General features: G+C 51.1%; 1 protein-coding gene and 1 pseudogene across 3 annotated transcripts in view; one reads left to right on the forward strand and one right to left on the reverse strand.

Annotated features, from left to right (window-relative positions):
* Positions 1–21523, forward strand: part of DOCK1 (dedicator of cytokinesis 1) — a 326782-nt gene that overhangs the window by 197720 nt on the left and 107539 nt on the right. The window lies entirely within an intron of this gene.
* On the reverse strand, positions 4495–4613 carry LOC118604539 (annotated as a pseudogene).

The raw sequence follows: 21523 nt of genomic DNA on the forward strand, positions 1-21523 counted from the left end.
AAAAGAGAGAAAATCATTCATTCCTGTACATGTTGAGAACATGGATGATTTTAATGTTTGAGGATTGCTTCATAGATTATAGGCCTTCCTATCCAATGGTTGATGGAAAGAATTTGTAGCAGGGGTTGTAAGCTTTGTCTTAAAGAATTACATAATAAAGGTTTTTGACTTGCTGCAGATCATACAATATCTGTGCTGAGAATTCATCTCTGTCGTTGAAGCAGGAAAGGAACCATAGACAATACGTAAACAAACGAGCACGGCTGAGTTCCAATAAAACTTTATGTGTAAAACCAGGAGGTGGGCCAGATTTCGCCCACTGGCTGTAGTTTGCTGACTTGGTTCACAGCATAAGTTGTTCTGAAGATTGTTACTGCCATATATAGACCCCGATTTTAAGAATGAATTAAAGTATTTAATTTACCACGAGAAACAGTGTTTTTCTCTTTTGCTTCTCATGGATGCTGGGTTCATTTACATCTCCCTCATCTGGGATGGGGCGGATTAGGTCCGTGTCTCCCATGGAGGAACGCCGTTGGGGAACGTGGGGGTAGAGCATTCGTCTGCTCGCGTGCGAGCAGCAAACAGCAGTTCCGTGCCTCAGCATTCACATTCCTGGAAAAAAGATCAGATCTGGGAGTGGCAACGCCTGTGACGCCGTGCATCAGAAGGGTTTTGCTTTGTAGGTTGTGGAAATGCTCTCATTATCGGAGCTGAAATGCAGTAATCTCTTTAAAGGGGGAGCCAGTGCGTTTGGAGCCCTCGCTGTCCTGAGAGACACTGTGCAAGTCAAGACAAGATAATGCCGGACAGTTAATTTTGGATTTTCATCTCTGGCCAATGTACTTAAGTGCTTCGTGAAACCAAAGGAAATGTCTTTGCTGTAGGCTTTTAGTCCTGGAGCGATTATGGTGACTGATTTGACAGATGTTTTTTGTGTGTTGATAATTTCCAAACAATTGAGATGAATAGTTAAGTTTCTGTAATTGTTCTTTGTACCCCTGTGAAAAATGCTTAAGGATTAGCTTAATATGGATTTTTCACTAAAATAAGGATCAATAATCTGTCAAATATCTTTATTAATGTTATATATTTAACTATTAGGATTTGAATATTTTCCATGAGCAAAGATCTCACCACCGCGTATCATTTTTTTAAATGCCCAAAACATAACGTGGGGATCACTGAGTTCGATAAACCTTGTCTTGTGTCGTCGCCCGCTTTGAAATCTGTCAATGCTGCATCTTCTGTTAGTGCCTTGTGACATTCTCCAAAGACATGAGGTCTTTTGATTTTAGAGAGCAGCATTTTTGTTGCCTGTCATTAGGACTCAGTCCACCGCGTTGTGCCACGGTAACGAAGCCAGGTAGGTGCCTGCGGCTCTGGCCCTGGGAGTGCCCGGCCGTGAGAGGCCGCCCGGCTCCGCGTCCCCGCTGCCGTGCGCCCGGAGGACGCGTCCTCGAAGTCCTCTTCCCGCTGCAGGGCGCTCGGCCCGACGCCCTGCCCCGGCGCTAGCGTCAGTTCTCCGGGCTTGCGCTTCGCCTCAGCCGACGCCGAGTGGGGCCTCCGGGCCGTTTCCATCTCTGCACGAAGGTCGCGTCGGCTGGTTCAGGTCTCGGGAGCCGGCAGGAGGTGCCGCTGGCCTTTGGAGTTCGCCCGCAAAAGCTCCGGGTGCGGGCGCGCACGCCCACGAGCTGAGGGCTCCGTCTGCATTTTTGTAGAAGGAAGCAAAGGCAGAGGCCATTCTGGGAAGGGACATCCCGTTCGAGGTTTGCCAAAGGTCGAAGATGAGACGAAGGGCCAGACAAAGGGCCTGGGAGCGCAGAGCGCGGGGCGGGGGGGCGCGTCCTCGCGGCCTCTGGTGGCTTCACGACTTCCTGGAGGTGAGGAGGAGGCAGAGCTCATCCCACGGTCACCCCGGAGGCGCCACCCCGGTGCAGCGGGCCACCAGGGCCAGCTTGCGGGGGTGGGGGGGGCACCGCTCATTTCCCCTCCCCGAAGGGCAAGGAAAGGGTTCCCACCAGGGAGCGCCCCCTCCGGTGAGCTGCGCCGATAAAGACGCCCCACATCCGGGCCACTGCGCCTTACGCCCGGGATTCACTTGAAAGAACTTGGGAGAGACCCAGGCCCGCAGCTCCGGTTGTGGGGGGTGCGCGCCCCCCTCTGTCAGCCGGGCACCCAAACCCGCTCCAGCGCGTGCGGCAGCCGCGCCCCGGTCCTCAGACTCCTTGGCTTTGGGTTGGCCCAGCAGGACCGCGAGGGTCTCGGCGTCCACTGCATGGCCGCTGCGAGTCGTCACGCCCGCCTCGTCCCCGGACGCGATGCCGGGCCCGTCCTTGTCCTCTTATACTGTTAGTTTCGAATCGGGAAAAGGAGAGAGGAGAAGCTTTCTCTCTCGGTTCCTTGATTCCCTCGCGAAGAGAATGAGACGTCTGATTAAGCCTTAACGTCAGTGGCTGTTGTCCCATCGCCGCCAGAAACTCCCGTGAGGACCCCGTTCCTCTCCGCCGGCAGGTGCCGTGGGCGGCCCCAGTCCCTGGATGTGGCCCGGAGCTCATCCTGGGACGGTGTCCCCTGCCCATCCCGTGCACGACCCCCTCCGAAGCGACGAGGCCTCAGGGCCACCGGAGGGGACGTGCCCCAGGGTTTGTCCTGGAGGACGGAGGACCGCGCGCAGTGGGCCCGCAGCGCCGTCGGCAGGGGGCTTTCTGTGGTTCCCTGGAAGTCACTCAGGCTGAGCCCGGATCCCAGAAACACGAACCCACCAGCAGCCCAGGCGGCGGGTCTCTTTCTCCCTCCTCCTCGCTTCTGTGGCCCTCCTTCTCCTGTCTGTCCCGCGGGACACCCAAAGGTGTCAGCGGCACAGGCGGCGGAACGGGCGGGTGCCAGCTCTTTGCCCTGCCCCACCCCTCAGGAGCCCGCGGCTGGCGGAGGTGGGGACAGGTGGCCTCTGCCTGTCCCTCCAGCCTCCTCCCCCAGGGAGTCGAGGCTAAAGCAGTGGGGTTAAAGCCCAGTGAGCACGCGCTCCCCCGCTGCGCCGTCCGGGGCATTACTGCATTTCTTTAAAAGAGTGAAATAGCAGTTCAGAATATTCCTGTGGCTGGCGTCCGAGTGTGACAGGGCTTCGTGACTCCATGTGTGACAGCTGGCACCCCCCCCCCCCATCTGTCTCGGCGCCGCTGCTGGACCGTGGAGCCCTGCAGACCCAGCACGGCGAGGGGACGCCAGAGGCCCCGGCGGGACAGAGCGGGCCGCCCGTCCCTCTGCTGCCAGGGCGTCTCTCTCAGTCTGCGGTTTCAGGCAGGTGGTGTCAGACACCTGAAAACGAGAGACACCTGTCCTCAGGTGTTCGATGACCTGTGTCCTGACCTCAGCGAAGCCAGCACCCTGTCTCCTGTTTCTGTCTTTACAGAGACGTGTGGAGTGACTGTCACCTCCGGTTTGTGATCTTGGGGTCTCGAGATGTGATGTGACAAGCATCTGGTTCTCTTTAGAGGACGCTTTTATTATTGCCATATTTACCTCTGACATTTAACAGCTTTTAGTATTGATTTTTTTAGAATCCAGATTTTATTTTTTAGAGCAGTTTAAGGTTCACAGCAAAACTGGGGGAAGAGAGAGGTTTCCCATGTACCCTCTGTCCCCACACGGGCTCAGCCGCCCCCACGGTCCCGTCGCCCGCAGGTGGAACGTCCATCACAATCGATGAGGCCACCCTGGCACATCGTGCTCAGCCTCACCTTTGCCTCTTGCTGTGCATTCTGTGGGTTTGGACAGACGTGTCGGACGCACGGCCACCGGAAGTGTCAGAGGAATTTCTCTGCTGTGAGGTTCTCTGCACTCTGTTATTGTCATTATTTGCCTCTAGCATTTAACAGCTTATTGAATGTTTTCTTATTGAATTTTTAATACATGGGGTTTTTTTCCCCCAGTAGAAAATATAGATTAGTTAATTGGTTAAAAAGTTCAGACACCATAATTTTTATGAAAATGTATTTAAAAATAATACATGTAGTTGGTGAAAAAAAATGGCGGCACAGCGGGGGAGGGGGGTTCCACCTCGGTTCTCCAGCCCCGCCCCGGAGGACACCCTGAGGTGCCAGCGCTCCTGGGAACACCCGCCTGTCCTGACGGGCCCTTCACCATTTTCACATGGGCGTGAAGCTTGTAGATCATTTCCTGTCAGCAAACAGTGCCATGATTCCGAGTTTGAAAATAGTGCCATTTAAAAAGATTTAAACCTGCAAACAAAAATCGAGTGCACTTTTGAGAATACAGTTTCCCTCCTTGAAGCAGTGAATGCTTTGGAGGACAAGCATATAGTATAAACTTATTTAAAACTGGTTTTCGTCTTGGTGATTTTTAAATATCCATTTTATCTCATTTAGCTTTTATTTATTTTTTTTAATTTTTTTAGGCCAGACAGCCCTTGGATGACCTCACAGATTGCAAGGACCTTGTCAGATTACAATCCCTTATTTTTTTAATCGTTTACACCTACAGCACCTGGTCTTCCCAGGTGGTCTCCCATGCAAGTACTAACCAGGTCTGACCCTGCTTAGCTTCCAAGATCAGATGGGATCAGCCACGTTCAGGGTGGCGTGGCCGTAGACTCATTTAGCTTTTAAGAAATACCCATCACAAGTGGGTGTGTAATTTTGATTATGTGCGTTTTTTTCAATGACTCAGAGGATAATATCCCAAAGAAAGAAGAATCGTTTAACCTCAGTTCACTGATTGCTCAGAGTTGCCCACGTGGCGACCTCCAGTTACGTGTGTGCTTGGATTGAGTTTGAAATTATTTCAAGAATCATTTTGGTCTTTGCACACATGTAAAAAAAAATGTTTTTAGAAGCAAACGTACACGAGGCTACTCTATGACAACACTGGCTGCATTTCAAGGAAAGCGAGACTTCGTTTTCACAAGTTATTTTGTACTCGCATGTGCTTGAAGGACTGTGTGCCCGTGACGCGGCTCACACGGAATCTGCCAGCACGTTTCCCTTAAGGGGCCGAAAGGCTTTAATGTTCGGAGCCTTTGATTCTGGCACGTGTCGCTGTCAAGGGCTCCGCCTGGCGCTTCCAGGTTCTGATCTTCCTGTTCTCTTAGTGGTTAGCGGCTTTGTTCTCTCAGCCAGGTAGGTCGAGTCTTGCTCTGTGGGGTTCCTCCACGCCCAGTAATCCAGAACCTCTCCTTTCGTTTAGGAGTGTTTTGGGCATTTCTACAGAGGCTTTTCTCTCAACAAAGGAGGAGTTTGCCAGACCTATAATAAGCCCTCCCCTCCCCTCACTCCTTCCACAGAAGGATGGAGAAGATCACATTTATTTCAAGTCCGATTTCCTGCATCTCGTGTCCATGGTAATGTCTTATTGCTTAAATTCACCTTTGGAGGCTTTTTTTTTAAACTCCTTGTTTTTCTCACTTTTATCAGTAACGCATGCTTTTTCTTATAAGTGAAAATAACGCAATGGGAGGATGAGTAACGTCAAACCTAATCACATCTCTCCGCAGCCTCTCTTCTCATCCTCGCCCGTAACGAGCGGCGTCGGCAGCCTGGTGTGTGTCATTACACACTCTTCTTCTAGTTCCTAGGTACTTACACTATTTTTTTTTTACGTACGCGCATACTTTATTTACATATGTAAGCTCGGATTGTTATTGGGAGGGGATGAGAGAAGTGTTTTTTCTTTGTTGGATTTGTTTTCACAAGGTAGAATTAATATAGTTACTCTTCATTGCATTTCTTTTGGGACTACTTTTTAGAGCAGTTTCAGGTCCTCAGGAAAATTGAGCAGAGGGTCTTGAGATGTCACATGCCCTCTGGCCCCACACGCCCTGCCTCCCCTGCTGTCAACATCTCCTGCCCGAGTGATGCATTTTTCACACGTGGTGAACCCACGCTGGCCCACTGCGGTCGCACGGAGTCCACGGTTCACCTCAGGGTCCACCCACGGAGTTGTGCGTTCTGCGGATTTAAACACATGTGTAACGACACGAATCCCCCATGATTCCTTCCCTGAATGTCCTCCTTGCCCCCGCCCCCTTACTCATCCCTCCCCGAGAGTCCAGCCCCCAGCAGCGACCATAGTTTTGGTTTAAGTCTTTTTACTGGCTCTGTGGCTTTGCCTGTTCCAAAATGTCACATAGTTGGAATCAGACAGTATGTAGCCTTTTCAGACCGGCTTTTTTCATTAGCAATATGCATTTAAGGTTCCTCTGTGTCTTTTCATGGCTAGAGAGCTCATTACTTTTTAGCGCTGAATAGTATTTCATTGTCCGGATTCGTCACAGTTTATCCATTCACCTAGCAAGGAGGCGTGTCGATTGCTTCAAAGTTCATGCAATTGTGAGTGAAGCTTCTGCAAACATCTGTGTGCGGGTTTTCACGTGGACCTAAGTTTTCCACGCCTTTGGGCAACTACCAAGGAACCCATTGCTGGATCTTATGGTAAGAGTGTGTTAAGTTTTGTCAAATTGCTTTTTCTCGTTTGACAATATAACATGGATTTTTTTTTTTTTTTTTTGGTCAGTCTGTGGATACAGATACGTGTTCTGTTTTCTTCTACCAGAATATTCTTAAAACATTCATCTGTTATACACTCAAAACTATAATTTCTCCCATAAGTTTTCAGAACACATTTATTAATGCTAATTATCTTTGCTGCAAATACATTCATGTTTGCTCTTCATGGTGCAGAAGCAGTGTCAAGATACACTGCTTGGAAGTTAGAAGTTTTGTGTGGCACAGGAAGCAAGACAGGATCCTAGGCAGAGAAGGAACACAGTCGATATGTTTTTGTTTAGAGCGATGAATTATATTTTGTGCGTTGGAAGGATTATGTATCTAGAATGTTCCTGTGAAGGCTCTGATTTATTCGTGGAGTACCGCCGTGTACGTCTGGGCTGGGATAGGATTTATATGATTTGGAATCATCTTTCGGGGGTATCAGCAAACATTTTTTCGGAGATAGCGACCAGTTCTGGTTAATGGATTGGTCGCGTGAGGTTGGATAACACCGAGTTGAGCTAAATGAGAATGTTTCCTCATGGCAGCGTTTTCAGAAACTTTAATGTGTTATGACAAACTGTGAGCGTGTAGGAGAGCGGGCAGGGCTTCACGCGACGCGGTCTCCCTGAGTCTCCTCACCAGGAAGCTCTTGATTTTCGCACAGCCTGCCGGGGCGTGTCCCGGGAGCACCCTTTGGGAAATGACGCTCCGTTGGCCGTGTGTTGGCGTGTGGAGACGTGAGCCTTCCTGCTGTAGGGGTTTCTGCCTGATCGGTTACACTCGTCAGCAACATGTCTTTTAAAAAAAAAAAAAATTTTGAATCAAACTACAGCATACGCACGAGGGAATGACTACGGAAAGCACCTGCTGTTTAAGACGCGAGGAAATCAGCCCCTGTGCCGCCTCGAGCGCGACGCTTAGGAACTCCTCCCCCCCTCGAGAGTGCCCTTCCTCCTTTCCGCGATGTCGTCGTGAGCCAGACTCTCCCTCGAGTAGTCCGCGTGCACGCGCCCTCCACGGAGTGGAACTGCGAACTGCCTCTCCTTTCCGCGACCTGCGTCTCGCCGTCGGCGTCACGGTCCCGAGCCTCGCGCGCCGGGCGCGTGGCGGCCGGCCGTCCGCGGTCATCCCTGGGCGCCGTGCCGGCCGGGGGACCGCGTCACGACCACGTCGTCCCTCCGCGCCGGGCGCGTGGGCCGTGTCGGTGATCGCCACCAGGCCGCCGTCCTCGGGGTCATCCATCTCACCGCCTCCGGCACGCCCGTGCCGCGAGTCTCGGCTAGTGGGAGGGTGTGCCAGCAGCCCCTTCGGGCGAAGGCGCGCTCAGGCGCGGAGGGTCCCAGGGCTCCTCGGCCTCCGGCAGCGGCGAAACTCGGAGCTGGCCGCTTTGTTTCCCCCCGGCTCGCCCTCATTCTCGCTTTCTGACCCAGCATTATGCTTGAGGCGTCGTGCTTTCAAACGTGCGAACGCACGTGACGGGGACACACTGGTGGCCTCAGCCTGGGCGCCGCCCTGCTGTCCGGAGCTTCCAGCTTCCCCGGACGCCCGGGGCATCCAGCCAAGGCGATTCAGAACAGAAGCCTCGGCTAAATTCAGTGCCCTATTTATCTTGAGCTCCTGCGAGCAGGTACGAATAATGATGGATTGCGAACAAATAGCCCTGCCTTGTTTTTTCAGACCCTGAAATAGACAGGATGGCTTCGATAGTGTTATTTGATTGATGGGCACTTTTCGTAACCAAATCCCATTCAAGGGCTTAAAATGTGCTTTTGTAAGGTCGATTTTGAGATAAATCATGCAGAGCTAAAGAAAAGAAGAGGCAGGAGAAAGCTACCCAAACGGGATGATTTATGGACATTTTCAAAATAGTCAAAACCCAACTTTTTTTGTAGCAAACACAAACAAACAAACAAACAGAAACAGAAAACAGCAGCAGCCACAGCTACACAACCTGGGCAGCGAGAGCGGAACCTCGCTTCGGTCCCCCAGGACCTGGGCCGAGAGGGGCCACACCGTTCCCGTCCCCGCGGGGCTGTTCTCTCTCAGGGATACTCGTTGGCACTGCGGCCGCCGGGTTTTCCGAGTGGGCCGTCCCCTCTGAGACGCGGACTCGTGGGGGCCGTGCCCCCTAGCAGATCTGTCTCCACCGTGGCAGAGGGCTTTCTTCACAGCGACCCTTGCGACGGAATCTCCGCTCGACGGATTCACGAGTGGAATTGGTTTCCGGAAGGCGCCGGCTACCGCAGGGAAGACGAAAAGCCCAGACCGCCCTTGGGAGTCACTTGTGGGCCCCTGGAACCCGCCCCTCAGGGTGTCGTTCATCATGTCCACTCTCAGGTACCCCAGAGTAGGCGTGGCGTCTGTGGGCTGCTGCCCACCTTCACGAGGAAGTGAGAAAGAAGGAGCCAGGCCTCGGAGCCGACGGCCGAGCGCGAGCAGACACTCGCCGGACGGTGGCCGCGGGAGGGGGGTCAGCGCGTCCGGCATTGCCGGCCGCGCGGGACGACCGCCTGCCACGCGGGGACCCTCGTCGGAGCAGTTCTGTTCTCGCAGAGAGAGCCCGTCCCCGGAGGTCCGCCCACGGCGTACGCCCTCGGACCGCGTGCCACAGCCTCCGGGCTGGGCAGCCTCCGCGTCACATCTGCCAGACGTGGGGAGGCCGAAGCCCGCTGGGCCGAGGCCGAGGCCGCGGTTACAGATTCAGAGCTGGGCCCGTGCGCCCCGCCCCCTGGTCAGCACCCCGTTGTGCCCACGCGGCAGAGGGCTGCGTGTCTCCTCGTCGTGCCACGTGGGCGAAGTTCTGAAGCATCAAGAGAGCCAACCGTCCAGTGTAACGGGAGACGCTGACCTGAGGCGCCAGCCGCACGCGCTTGCAACCTCGTGGGCTCCTTCTGCGCCGAGGGCATGTCCCGGACCCTGCACACGTCCTGTCAGGGGAGGCGGCGTCGTTTCCTTGTGGTTTAAACGCCAGCCTCGCCAACCTGCCCCGAGACCAGGGCACGCGCGGCCCTCGCTCTTCACGCGCGCGACCCCAGACCTCGCCGTCCTGCTCGGGGCCCTGGGCACGTCGGCTGTGCTGTGGAAACTCGTTCACAAGCCGCCGGGGGTGAGTGGCCTCGCCTTCCCTCCCGTCCACCTCGTCTCAGGGCGCCCGCCGGCGCACCCCGTCTGTCACTCTCTCCTGAGTTGCAGACCGTGCGTCCGCTCCTTTTCAAGCCCGATGCTGCCGGATCCCTGGTTCTGTTCCCCACCTTTCCAGGACCCACCACCTCGGCCATCCCCACGTCCTCCGGCACCTCCCGCCCCCGCATCTGGTCCCCGTCCTCGCTCAGAGCCCAGAGCTCTCGTAGCCCAGAGAGGCCACTGTCAATGCCGCTTCCTCCCAGGCCCGTCTAGTCCGGCCACTCTCGTTCTGTTCTGGAGGACGCAGAGCTGTCGCCCCATTTCTAACATACGGCCCCCCACCTTCTCACTTTTCACTTCTCACCTTCCATGTCTGGGACCGTTCCATCCTGGAGTCCCTCCTAGGAGCCTCCTGATGGCCACATCTGCTGCCTCGGGACTGTCCCCATCCTTCCGGGCCTCTCGTGAGCCTTCGACTTCCTTTTCTTATTGCTGACGGATGGCAGAAAGGACGCATTTGACTCCATCAAGTGTCAGATGCTTTCAAAACAACCCTCAAGCGTAGAAATAACCCCCCTAAATTCATACATGAGCAAGTCGATACTCAGATTCATTCCCCTGTATTACATTACGTATGAAAGAAGTGGAATTCTGCTTCCAAAACACGTGTTAAAAAACGACCCGCTCTGTAACCGCCTGCGTGTGGCCTCAGACCCGACTTCTGCCGCCGCGTCTCTGAACGCCTTCCGTTCGGCCTTCTCATGCACACCCCTCCCCTCCCCGGGTTCTTATTTTCCCAGCCTCTCCGGCCGCGTCGCGTTCTCTCGCTGCATGAATCGCGCGCCGCCCGTGCGAGCTCCCGCGCCCCCCCTCTGCGCCGCGCCGGCGGCCCGTGTCCGACGACCCTGGCGGGCGCGTCCTTCCGTGTGGTGCTGTCGTCCTGCTCTCCGCTCTCGATTGTAAATTTCGTCCGCCCAAAGGGTGGTTTGTTTTTGTTTTTGTTTTTGTTTTTAACTATTTTACGACTATGAAATATTTAGATTACTTCCGGGGATAAGCATCGCTGCGTTGAACATCTTTCTGCCCCAAGCATCCCTTCCTTTCGGTTCATGTCCTTAGGGTGCCCTCCCACAAGCCGCGTTGCTGAGCTAAGGCATTTTCAAGGTGTAGTTGATACAGCAGTTGGGAAGATTAGATGAGCAAAACAGAAAGACAAGTTTAACGTTGCAAGCTGAAAATGAAACGTCACGTGTACATCGGGAAAAGGTCTGCGTGCCTCCTGCCGCATCAAGCGTCGCTGTCTGTCACGTCCGTCAGCAGCCTGCCGCTGCGACTCGAAGCCGCTCGCGGACCTCGGAGAGCGGTCGGGAGCTTGCGCGTCTACAGGCACGCTTGAGCTCCATCCCTTTCCTCCTGGCGATGTTTCCTGGCCCGTCCTATCAGCCACGGAGAGGCCCGGTGCCCCAGCGAACCTCAGGTCGGACCTTACACTAGAGCGGGGCTTCTCTGGTGGTGGGGTTCTGGTCCGTGATTTCCCAGATGTGCACGAGTTTGGGCCGTCACCACAGTGCGTCCACGGCCGTAGCTGAGGCAGTTAGCTCGCCTAAGGAAGGCAGGAGTCAGGCGAGGATTCGAGCTGAATTCTAACGGATGAGTGCCCTCTACGCATGGGGAGGGGAAACCGTACGGCCGGGCAGTGGCCTCCCAGTCGCTGGCCGAATCCATCATCTGCCCATCACCGTGTCTGCATGAGAGGCAGGGCTTGGAGTTCTCGCATCGTTCATCCTACGGCTCGGAACTGCTCGAGTCCGAAGACAGGTGCACACTGGCCATCGTTTGTTCGTCCCTCTAGCTGTAGGCTGGCCAGGATGTGGGGTGGGGGGCATGGCTGGAGGAGACACTCCCCGTCTCCTTCCTGCCACAGTCAGTCCCTGCCCCCTGTCCTCAGGGGGGCTGTGTTCTAGCCCAGAGGGAGAGGGGAGGAAGCGGGGAACAGGCCGCGTCATGCCTCCCGGCCAGCCCGGCACGGCCTTGCACCTGAAACCCGCGTCTGCCCGTGGGCTCGTGCTAACACGCTCTTCTTTCACTGTGACTTGACTTTGCCCTTGATCCTGGCTTTAAGAGATGAAAACTGGGTTTTTAATTGGATTCTGGACATTATTGCTGTGAAACTGCGTAGTATAAGCGGTTTACGCGGTTTCATGCTGGCTTTTATTTTATTAGTTAGACTGTGTATGGATTATAATTCTCCTAAACTGATAATATGCTAATTTGCTGGCGGCCGAAATGGCGAGAAGCCTACTGTGTGTCGCCGCAGTCTGTTGCGCGTACTTTGCTTTGCCAAGAGGTTTTGCACTCCTAGGAATTTCCCATCCTACTCTAAAAAAAAGCAAAGCACGATTTAAAAATTCTTTTCAGTTAATAAATTTTAAGTCCACTTATAGTTTCTTACCTGTTTGGAGATTCCTGTGGAAACAATGGCCAAGTCACCGTCAGGCATAGAAAGCCAACATACGGGCAGGCTTCTGTGTATCGAGAATAGAGTTGCCTTGTGTCCTGGGAACACTTATCTGAGGGAAAAATGCCAAGTGAAGAATAGTTTCATGAGATAGAAAAAATGTGGAATATGATTATGTTTATTAACCTAAGAGGGTCTTCTTTAAAACATTCGAATGGGCATTTCTTTTACAGAAATGGAAATCTGATTCGACTTTTTATGCCGTGGTGTATGTGAAGCCGCACAATTAAAACTATGGGGTCTAAGCAGAATCTGCTCATTCTCTTTTTGTATCATGAACAGGGGGACCGGGTAAATAACTTTGGTCCGAAATGGAATCAAATCATAGGTTCGTACTAGGCGTGGGCGGGTGGGGGGAGTCGTCCTTAAATGAGGAAAACTGGCACCTTGCGTGCCGGGCTGGCCCAAGAGCAGGGCCGCTGGCTTCCGACTGCTGTCCAGTTCGTACCTGGCGCCCGTGTGGACCCGGTGCCCGCGCTTACCCCACTTCTCACCCTGCCAGCCAAGAGCGCTGTCCCCGCCACTGGCCCCTCCGCGTGCTCGGAGGCTTCCCCAAAGTTCGTGCACGTCCACGCTCTCCACAGCCGACTCCTGTCGTCTCGGCCGTCATGAAATTTAAGATTCTTTTCCGTTTTTTCCCCGTTCTCCGACTTTCTGCTCCTATTTCCCAGTCAGAGGAGATGCCCAAAGAGGCTGCCAGCCCTCCAGGTTTTCAAACGTCCCTTTCGTTGAGTGGTCGCCGTGACACGGAAGGACCGCGTGAATCCGGCCTCTGCTGGGAGGGACAGCTCTCGCCGAGCTTTCTGGCGCCGTCTCCGGTCCGTGTCGGGAAGTGGCGCGTGGCCGTCGCGGGGTCAGAGCGTGTGTCGAAGCGCTGCGCTCCTGTGTGGGATCTGCACGTAACGGCTCGTCCCTGCGGGTCTTCCCCAGTTCCCTTCGTCGAATGTAGAGCTCGGCGCTGTTTCGGTGAAAAACCGAAGCGCTGCACCTGGGGGCACAGGACGCTGGCCTGCACCCCGACCCGCGTTTCTGTCCCGGGAGGCGGGGGAGGCGTCGGAGGGCCCCGGCGCGACGCGCCACGTGGGGAGCCAAGCGCCGTCACGGCGCGTGCTTGGCAGACGCCGGAGTCACGACATCCCCTCGGCGAGACGCGGGTCCGTGTCTCGTGTCCGTGGGGCGGGGGGCGCAGGGAAGGACGCCCGGCGTCGGCTTCCAGGGGCGGCGCAGGCAGGAGGCCGAGGCCGAATCCGCGCGCGCCGGCCGGACTCTCCGCATTTCCCCGGGACTTGTGCTTCCAGATGGCCTGCGGGAGGACGGTCGTGCCGTCAGCTTACGGAACCACCTTCGTGCCGTTAGCCTGGCCACACCGCTGCACAGCACACCCGCCGTGGGGGCCCCCCGCCGTGGGAGCCCCCGCCTCAGCCCAGTTTCTCTTCCTCCACAGTAAACCTGGAGGAGCTACAGCAGTCAGTATGCAGCGTGCCCACGGACGCTGGCTCCGTGAAGTTCAAACATCTCTTTTCAAACACCGGTGCTTTGTCGTGCCGAGCTCTAAAAAATGCTTAAATCCGAGTGTGTCAAACTGCCATCGGGATGGACTTCACTGGCGGCGGGCTGGCTCATGCACCTGTCTTCCTTGCGGTTAGAAATCTTTAGGTAATAAACAAGTTTCCTTGGTCAGGTGCATTTTGGAGTTTCTCTAGGAAGAGACCCACCCCCTTTTTTGTTTTGGTGTTGAATTTCTTCTGTTGTTCGAAAAACGGCTTTATAATCTAGAATAGCTGAGACTTACAGAGAGTTGCCAAGATCATACGCACGTCCGCGGGCGTGACCCCCCCCCCCCCAGTTTCCGCTGACGTCAGCATCTCCCGCTGCTGTGGCACATGGGTCGTGGCGAAGTCATCGGCCCCAAAAACCACTCCGAGTTTACGAAGGTGTTTGATTACTTACTTTTAACGATCTGTAAAAAAATTTGGAACACCACAAATCGGCATCTGGTGAGGATATTTTGAAAAAAAAATAGAAATATACACAAAAGTGATTTAACTATTAAATTTTGTATGGTTAGAAAGCTAAAATGTTTGAATTAGTCCTACCAAAATTATCGCTGAATGCCCTTTAATAACATGCTGTTACTTAACTTGCATTTTTTTGAGCCCAATGATTCCATTTTGCTAATAGACCTCCAGCGCCTACTCCTCAGTATAAAACGTTACCATTACTCCTCTTCAGGGACCAGCAGAGAAGGCCGAGTGTCAGACACAGGCCGCCGGTGAGCGACGTCGGTCTCCAGGGAGTGGTGGTGTTTTTAATGACACCGGTCCAGTCCCCTAACCCCCTTCGTGGCTGATCCCTCTCTCCCTGAGTGCAGAGGAACTGGGGCGACCGGCAAGGTGACCATGAGGGGAAGCTCTGCTTCCTGGCGCACCCAGAGGTGCCCGGTGCAGGGAACAGGGCCAGGCGGAGCCGGCGAGTGAGGCTTCCGCCTGCCAGGTTCGTAGGCCACTCCTTAGCTTCTCAGGATAAGTTGAAGACTTGCAACAAATACGAGATATTGATGTTTTCTTGAGAGCATGTTTATAACTGTGCTTTGGGCGTATATGCTTCTTCTTAAAAATTCACATCTTCACTTTCTGTGCCTGGAAAATCAGTTTCTATATGAGCCATTAGTTATTTTTAATAAGAAAAGATATCATGTTTTAATGATATCCAAAGACAACTCTAGAGTATGTTTTTAGGGTGGAGAAAGATTGTTAAGAAATACTGATGTTTTAAAGTACATATAGTTTTTTTGTTTGTTTTTTTGTTTTCTTTACCATGGCTTAACTTATTTGAAATAACTAATTTCAAATAAAAAGTAAATGAAAATTTGAAGCAGGAGTTTTGGGAGAGGGTGAGGAGGAGTGTATATAATAAAAATTCCTTGAATTCAAAATAGAAAGTTCAAATATATTTTAATAAGCCTGAATATATTAACTGGGGTGTTGGAATAGAAAGAAAAAGTTATATATGACCATTAAATTAGAGGTAGGTATCAGGAAATTCACTGTACATACTTTTGTAATCTGTTTTTCAATAAGTTACTAACTCCGTATACATAAAATATATTTTTACAAAATACATCCTGAAATGCACATTTGCCACTGCTTTATTCTCTCTCTGCCAATAAATATGAATTAGAGAGGTTTGGAAGTCACGTGATCATGTGTCAAAAATGGAAAGTCATTGACGGGAGGAACGAGACTCATAATTGGTTAGCAGGACCCTCGTAATCGAACCTTCTAAGCACCAAACTGACAGGTGTTTTAGACGCGCGTGTTTTATTGGTAATGACAGGGAAGGAACACGTTTTAGTCAGCCAAGCAAAGCGTCCGCCCACTCACCCCGCCAGGGCTCCAGGCAGCAGAGGGGCGTCCGTGGAGACTCACCCGGGGAGCCGCGGCGGGCAGCGCGCGGCCCGCTCCCGGTTCGCGAGTCTCGCCCTGCTCTCTGGTCATCGTCCTTTCCTAGTAGGTGCCCGAGGGGTCGGGTCGCAGAGCACAACCGGGCCCGTCCTGCCTCACCATGTGCTGTTGGCCTTCTCAGGTCCAACCCCTGGATTCGTAGCTTAGAAGATTATCGATGAATCGCTTCAAAGGATCTTGCGCTTTTTCATTCCGTAATTGCCAGGAGAGGAATCGCGTTTGTGTACAAGCGCATGCGAATGGAAAACCAGTTAAAACCCGTCCTCCGTGAGAAGTGGTCACGTTCTGGGAGGAAGCCCAAGCCGTGGGACCTTTCCAGGCTCCCCGACAGGCGACTTTCTTCCCCCACCACGTGGGGCGTGCTGGACTGTGGTCTGGAGTGGGGTTTACTTTGCAGGTAGGGTGATTACACTATTTCTTGGCTTCCGATGGCCGGTCAGGTGTGAGGGCGGGACCGGTGAATGCCGCCGGCCTGGCCCGCCGGCTGGCTGGCTCCCCGGAGCCCGCGGCCCCCACGGCCGTGCCCGTGACTGTCGGGGCTCCCCCGTCACTTCCTGCCTCTCTGGCCAGCTCCAGCAAGAAGGCCCTTTGGGCTGCCAGCCCTCAGGCTCCTGATGCCTTCACGCCTCCGCCACCCGAACCCCGACCTGGCTAGGAGCCCTCGTCCGCGCCCCCCGGAGCTCCCGTGCTCCCGGTCCTGGCTCTGCCCCGCTGCGCGCGGTTGCTCTTTGAATGGGCCCGTGTCGGCCCCTTTCCGTCCGTTTCGTCCGTCCCTGGCGTCCGGCCGGCGATGTGCGTGTCTTTTTACTGCCTCGCAGGACCACCATTTGCCGTCGTTCCTTGTACAGAACCGCGCAGATTCTCCACCATGTCGGATTGCCCTTGAGTGCAGTTTCCTTAAACGAGCAGGTGGTTTTGCTTCGAGACTCACCCAGCCACCCTTCATTCCAGGGCAGGGTTTACGTTTGCTTTGAACGTGGGAGCCGGGCGGGAGAGCCCGTTAGAGGACAGGCAGGCTGTGACGCCAGGGTCTCCGCCCGCACCCAGATGCCCACAGCAGAGCCCACCGCAGGGAGGTTCTGAGACACGCACTCGGTGCTGTTGGCTACAGCAGAAGTCTGGTACTGTGAGTGTCTCAGAACAAACCCTCCGGGCTCATTGTAACAATACTGTGGTGCTTGAATTTCTTTAGAATGGTACCATCTAGCTATAGGCTTAGGAGTCTTTAAAGAGACTAGAAAAATACATCAGTAACTTCAGAAGTACAATTTCTTATGCTAGAACCAGTGTCTTCTCATTTTCAGTTATGGCCTTTGCCAGACCGACTGGTTCTCCCTCCTCCTTGCTTGTATCAGGGCTTCTTCTTTTCCTCGACTTCACATATGCGTACATTTAATTGACAACAATGCACACGTCTAGTCATTCTCGTCATGGGTTCGTTGGTCTTTTCCAGATACAAGAGGTCCATCGGAGCTTAAGAGAGCTCCCTGCCCTCGTGGATTTGATATTCTGGCGAGGGAAGATACTGAGCGTGGTTAGGATTAGCAGGGAGAGCGTGTAATGTGCACAGGTGACTCGTGTCTGCAGGAGGCGAGATAAGGGGGTGGGACGTGCTGGGGACAGAGGTGGTCGCCACTTGAAATGGGATGGAGCAGGCTTCGCGTTAGGAAGAGGAAGCCTGAGAGCCAGGCTCTGGAGGAGCGGGGAGGCGTCTTGGGGAGGAGCCCTCTTCAGGGGCCACAGGCAGGGCCATCCATCAAGTGCAGGAGGAGCTGGCAAGTTCTGGGCCCCCAGGGAGAGCGTGGCGGGCACCACGAGGGGGAAGGAGCTTGTATTATGTCGCTAGGGCCACCATGACAAAGTCCCACGGGGGCGGGGTGGGGGGAGGGACTTAAACTTCAGAAACTCATTTCCTCACAGCTCTGGAGGCCAGAGTCCAAGGTCAGGGCGCCCACATGGTGGGTTCCTCCTGAGGCCGCCCTCCGGGGCTTGCAGACGGCGTCCTGCTCGCTGTGGCCTCTCGTGGTCCCTGCTCCGTGGCTGTCTTTACGTATCTCCTCTTCTCGCGAGCACAGCGGTCAGGTGGGACTAGGCCCCCCTGTGACCTCCAGTTCCTGACCCTTCCAGACAACTGCCTCCTGTTCCTGAGTGTCTGCTTCACCGAACAGCCTAGATTTCCTCTCCCTGCCTCGTCGCGACACCGTGACAGCTGATTTAAATGCTAAACGAGTGGGCTTCGTTACCTGGCTTCTTGTTGAGACAGGAGCTGGGAGCATTGCATTCTGCAAACTTTTAACTGCATAGCCAGATAATTAACTTGTGAAAAACCTACTCAATTTTACAGACAAGTCGTGATTCTGGAATGTAATTAAAATTAGTCATTATAGTACCACTTTGTGGATTTACCTTCCACTGCATGCTGTTAAGATCTCGTCTAAGCGAGATTAATAAAAAAATAAAATATCTTGACTGAACATCTGTTGCAAAGTGACTTCCAATTTGCATCTTCTCTGTGTGACTTGTGATTAGAGTTTTGAGTTCAGGTAAAGGGAATTCGATTTGATTTGTGATGCTTCCTTTTTAATTTTATGTGTGAGGCAAATAATATAAATGTCTATGATTGTCATAAGTAAAAAAACATAATCTTTAAAATATATGAATTTTGTTCAAGGAGATTAATCTCAATAAACCAGTGTTTTGTATTTCTTAATTAAAATTATAATAGTCATCATCAATCAATGCTAAGTAATTTGGAAATTACAAAATGTAGATTTACCTTCTGATAAGATTATTGGAATGACTTCTTCTAGTACTTTCATTATGTTTGTGTGGAAATATGAGTAATGTTCATATACTCTGGGTAAATTGCTATGTGAGTTGATTGACAGCCCCTTGAATATTTTTTCTCGACGAGTAGACATACAGGAGGGTTTTTTGTTTTGTTTTTGCAAAAACATCTACAGATACACCTGCCAAGTACGTCATGTTGCCTTACTCCAGGTACCAGGTAAATTAAGTTGAGATACATTAAGACACTAATTTATCTCAACTCTAACAAGTGAGTCAAATGCTGACATTTAGCCAGCTGCCAATCAACTCCCTGTTAATACAGTCCAGCCAATAGGGTTTCAAGAACAGCCTTCGTAAATGTTTAAATGAAAGAATTAATAACGTGGCTTCGGCCCCCTCCTCGGAAATGAGATTTGTGAAAAAAATGTCGCCCCGTTAAGTTTTATCATAGCCCGCCCTCACATAATTATTTTGGGGAGGAAGTACCATTTTTGCTCTATTAATAAAAATTTAAAGCATCCCTAGCTGCTCTTTTGATGCTTAATTTTCTTGCCGATTTGTTTCCTCTTCAATAATAACGCTCTGATTTTGTAATAATATTCATAACCATCTTTGTTTAACCTCACATATTTTGTTATAGACAATCTCTGGGTTAGGAATACTTAACATGACACATAAAAGTCTATGTTAAACCAGTATCCGAGAGACTTGATCGTAAATACTGTCACCACAAAAGAGAAATGGTAATTGTGGGACCTGATCAAAGTGTTAGCTGAGGGCGTGGTGGTAATCTTGTTGCAATATGCAAATGTATCAGATCAACAAATCATAGACCTTAAACTTACACAATGTTATATCTCAATAAAATAAAAAATAAATATATAAAAAAGAAAAAACTAGACCCTAAAGGCACAACCACTAAAATCTCTAAGATAACGAAGACGCTGACTGTTATTATTACAACTTGACTTTGTCTTGGTGGTGGGAGACTGTGCAGTAAGTCTAGAAGAGAGATGAGACTTACAGCGATTAGAAAAGACAGCAAAATATTGGCAGATGTTAGTTTGATTTGGAACTGTTCCCACCTTCGAGTAACAAAAACTATTGGGAGTAATAAGAGAGATCTATAAATTCAATAGTTTTCCCAAATATGTCAATAAAAATACTCGAAATTTACTTTTAAATCTATTTTGAGAACAGCACTCCTAAAAGAAACAACAATACAAGAACTATTTAAGATCCATATGATGAAAACCACAAAATATTCCCGAATGCGTAAAAGACTTAACACAGAGAAATTGTATATAGGTAGATAAGAAGGCTGATGTCTTAAGCCTCCTCTATTAAAGTCAATGGAATCCCAATTTAAATTCCAATAGGACTTGAAATTTAAAAATTCGATAATGTGTTCTAAATTTCATGTGCAAGAATAAAGTGGCATGATTCCTCAAGAAAAGTGTGAAAACCAGGAGTGTTGAGTAGGACTGTGCTACTAAATGACAAAACCACTTGGAAGCAACAGTAATTACAGTACGGTCCCATTTTTGTTAAAACTAGTCTGTTTTGTCATGTGTAAGAGCAAGAAGGACTCCACTGAAATGTCAATGTTAGTTGCATATCACTTATAGGGAATTTTATGACTTTCCAATTTTCTTCCACACATCTGTGTTTACAATTACCTAGTAAAATCCGTACTTTCTAGTTCGGAATTTGGACAGCTGTGTACCATTGTGTCACCCCCACTGGATGCGGGCGTTAGAATGTCTCCATCCTTCTGAAAAAAGGCCCCGTGCCCCTCTGGCGCCAAGCCCCTGCCCTCTGTCACTGTGGTTTTTGCCTTTTCCGGAATGTCATCTAAGTGAAATCATACTCTGCGTCGACTTCTGTGCCTGGCCTCTTGCAGTGAGCCCAGTGCTTTGAGGACTGTCCGTGTTTACTTAGCTGTAGTTCTGCTTCATTGCTCAGGACCGTTCCTCGTACCTACGGAGCATAGTTTGGCGATTCATTTTCCAGGTTGTAAACAAATAGGGTGTCTCCAGTGTTTGGCAATTATGAAGACAATTGGCTGTAAACATTTGCACAGAGCTCTTTCAATGTGTGTGTGTGTGTGTTATTTTATTCATTCATTCATTCATTCATTCATTCATTCATTCATTTTGGTGGGGTGGTTGGGAGAGGATACCTAGAACAAAAGCAGGATGGCCGGGTCGCATGGTAAGTCCGTGATTAAATGCACAGGAAACTCTCCAAAATGGCCTTACCATTTTGCCTTCAGAACAGCAATACAGGAGAATTTTAGTTGCTCTGAATCTTCCTGCTTACATTTTTTTAACTTTAGCCATCCTAATGGGTGTGTACCGATAACTGATTGTGGTTTTAATTTGCATTTTTCTAATTACTGGTGACAGTGAATGTGTTTTCCTGGGCGTCTTGGCCCTTTGTGCTTCTCTTTTTGGTAAAGCGTGTATTGAAATTTTTTGCCGTGTGTGTGTGTGTTTATTATTGCGCGTTCAGAGTTCTTTACGTGTTCTAGATACAAGCTCTTTGCCCTGTGTGTATTTTGCAGTATTTTCCCCAGTGCTGCAGCTCGCCCTTTCACGCTGTTCATTCTTTCAAAGAGCAAAGGTTTTTAATTTTGAAGACGTAGATTTATCATTTTCTCTTTTATGTGTCATGCTTTTTGATCCTAAGACAATGTGCCTAACCCACAGTCACAAGGTTTCCTCCTGTGCATTCCTCCAAAAGTTCTGTTGTTTCACGCTTCGCATCTAGGCCTATGATATTTCGAGTTGGTTTTTGTGAATGATGGAAGGTGTGGCTCCTCCTTCCTTTCCTCCCTTCCTCCTCCCCTCCTTCCTTCTTCCCTTTTCTTCTTGTCTTTTCAGTATGACGTCTAATTGTGCCATTTGAAAATGCCGTTTGTTGAAGAGATAAACTTTCTTTCTCATTGAATTTTTTGATATCTTTGTCGAAAATCAATGAACCATATCTTATGTGTGTGGTCAGGTTTTTTTCTTTTTTATCTATGTCTGCCTTTTTATAGTACCACACTATCTCGATATCTGTAATTTTATAATAAGTCTTAAAATTGGGTGGGTGTGTCCACCCTTTTGTTCAAA

This window comes from Rousettus aegyptiacus, unplaced genomic scaffold (assembly GCF_014176215.1).
Source record: "Rousettus aegyptiacus isolate mRouAeg1 unplaced genomic scaffold, mRouAeg1.p scaffold_m13_p_6, whole genome shotgun sequence".
Lineage (NCBI taxonomy): Eukaryota > Metazoa > Chordata > Mammalia > Chiroptera > Pteropodidae > Rousettus > Rousettus aegyptiacus.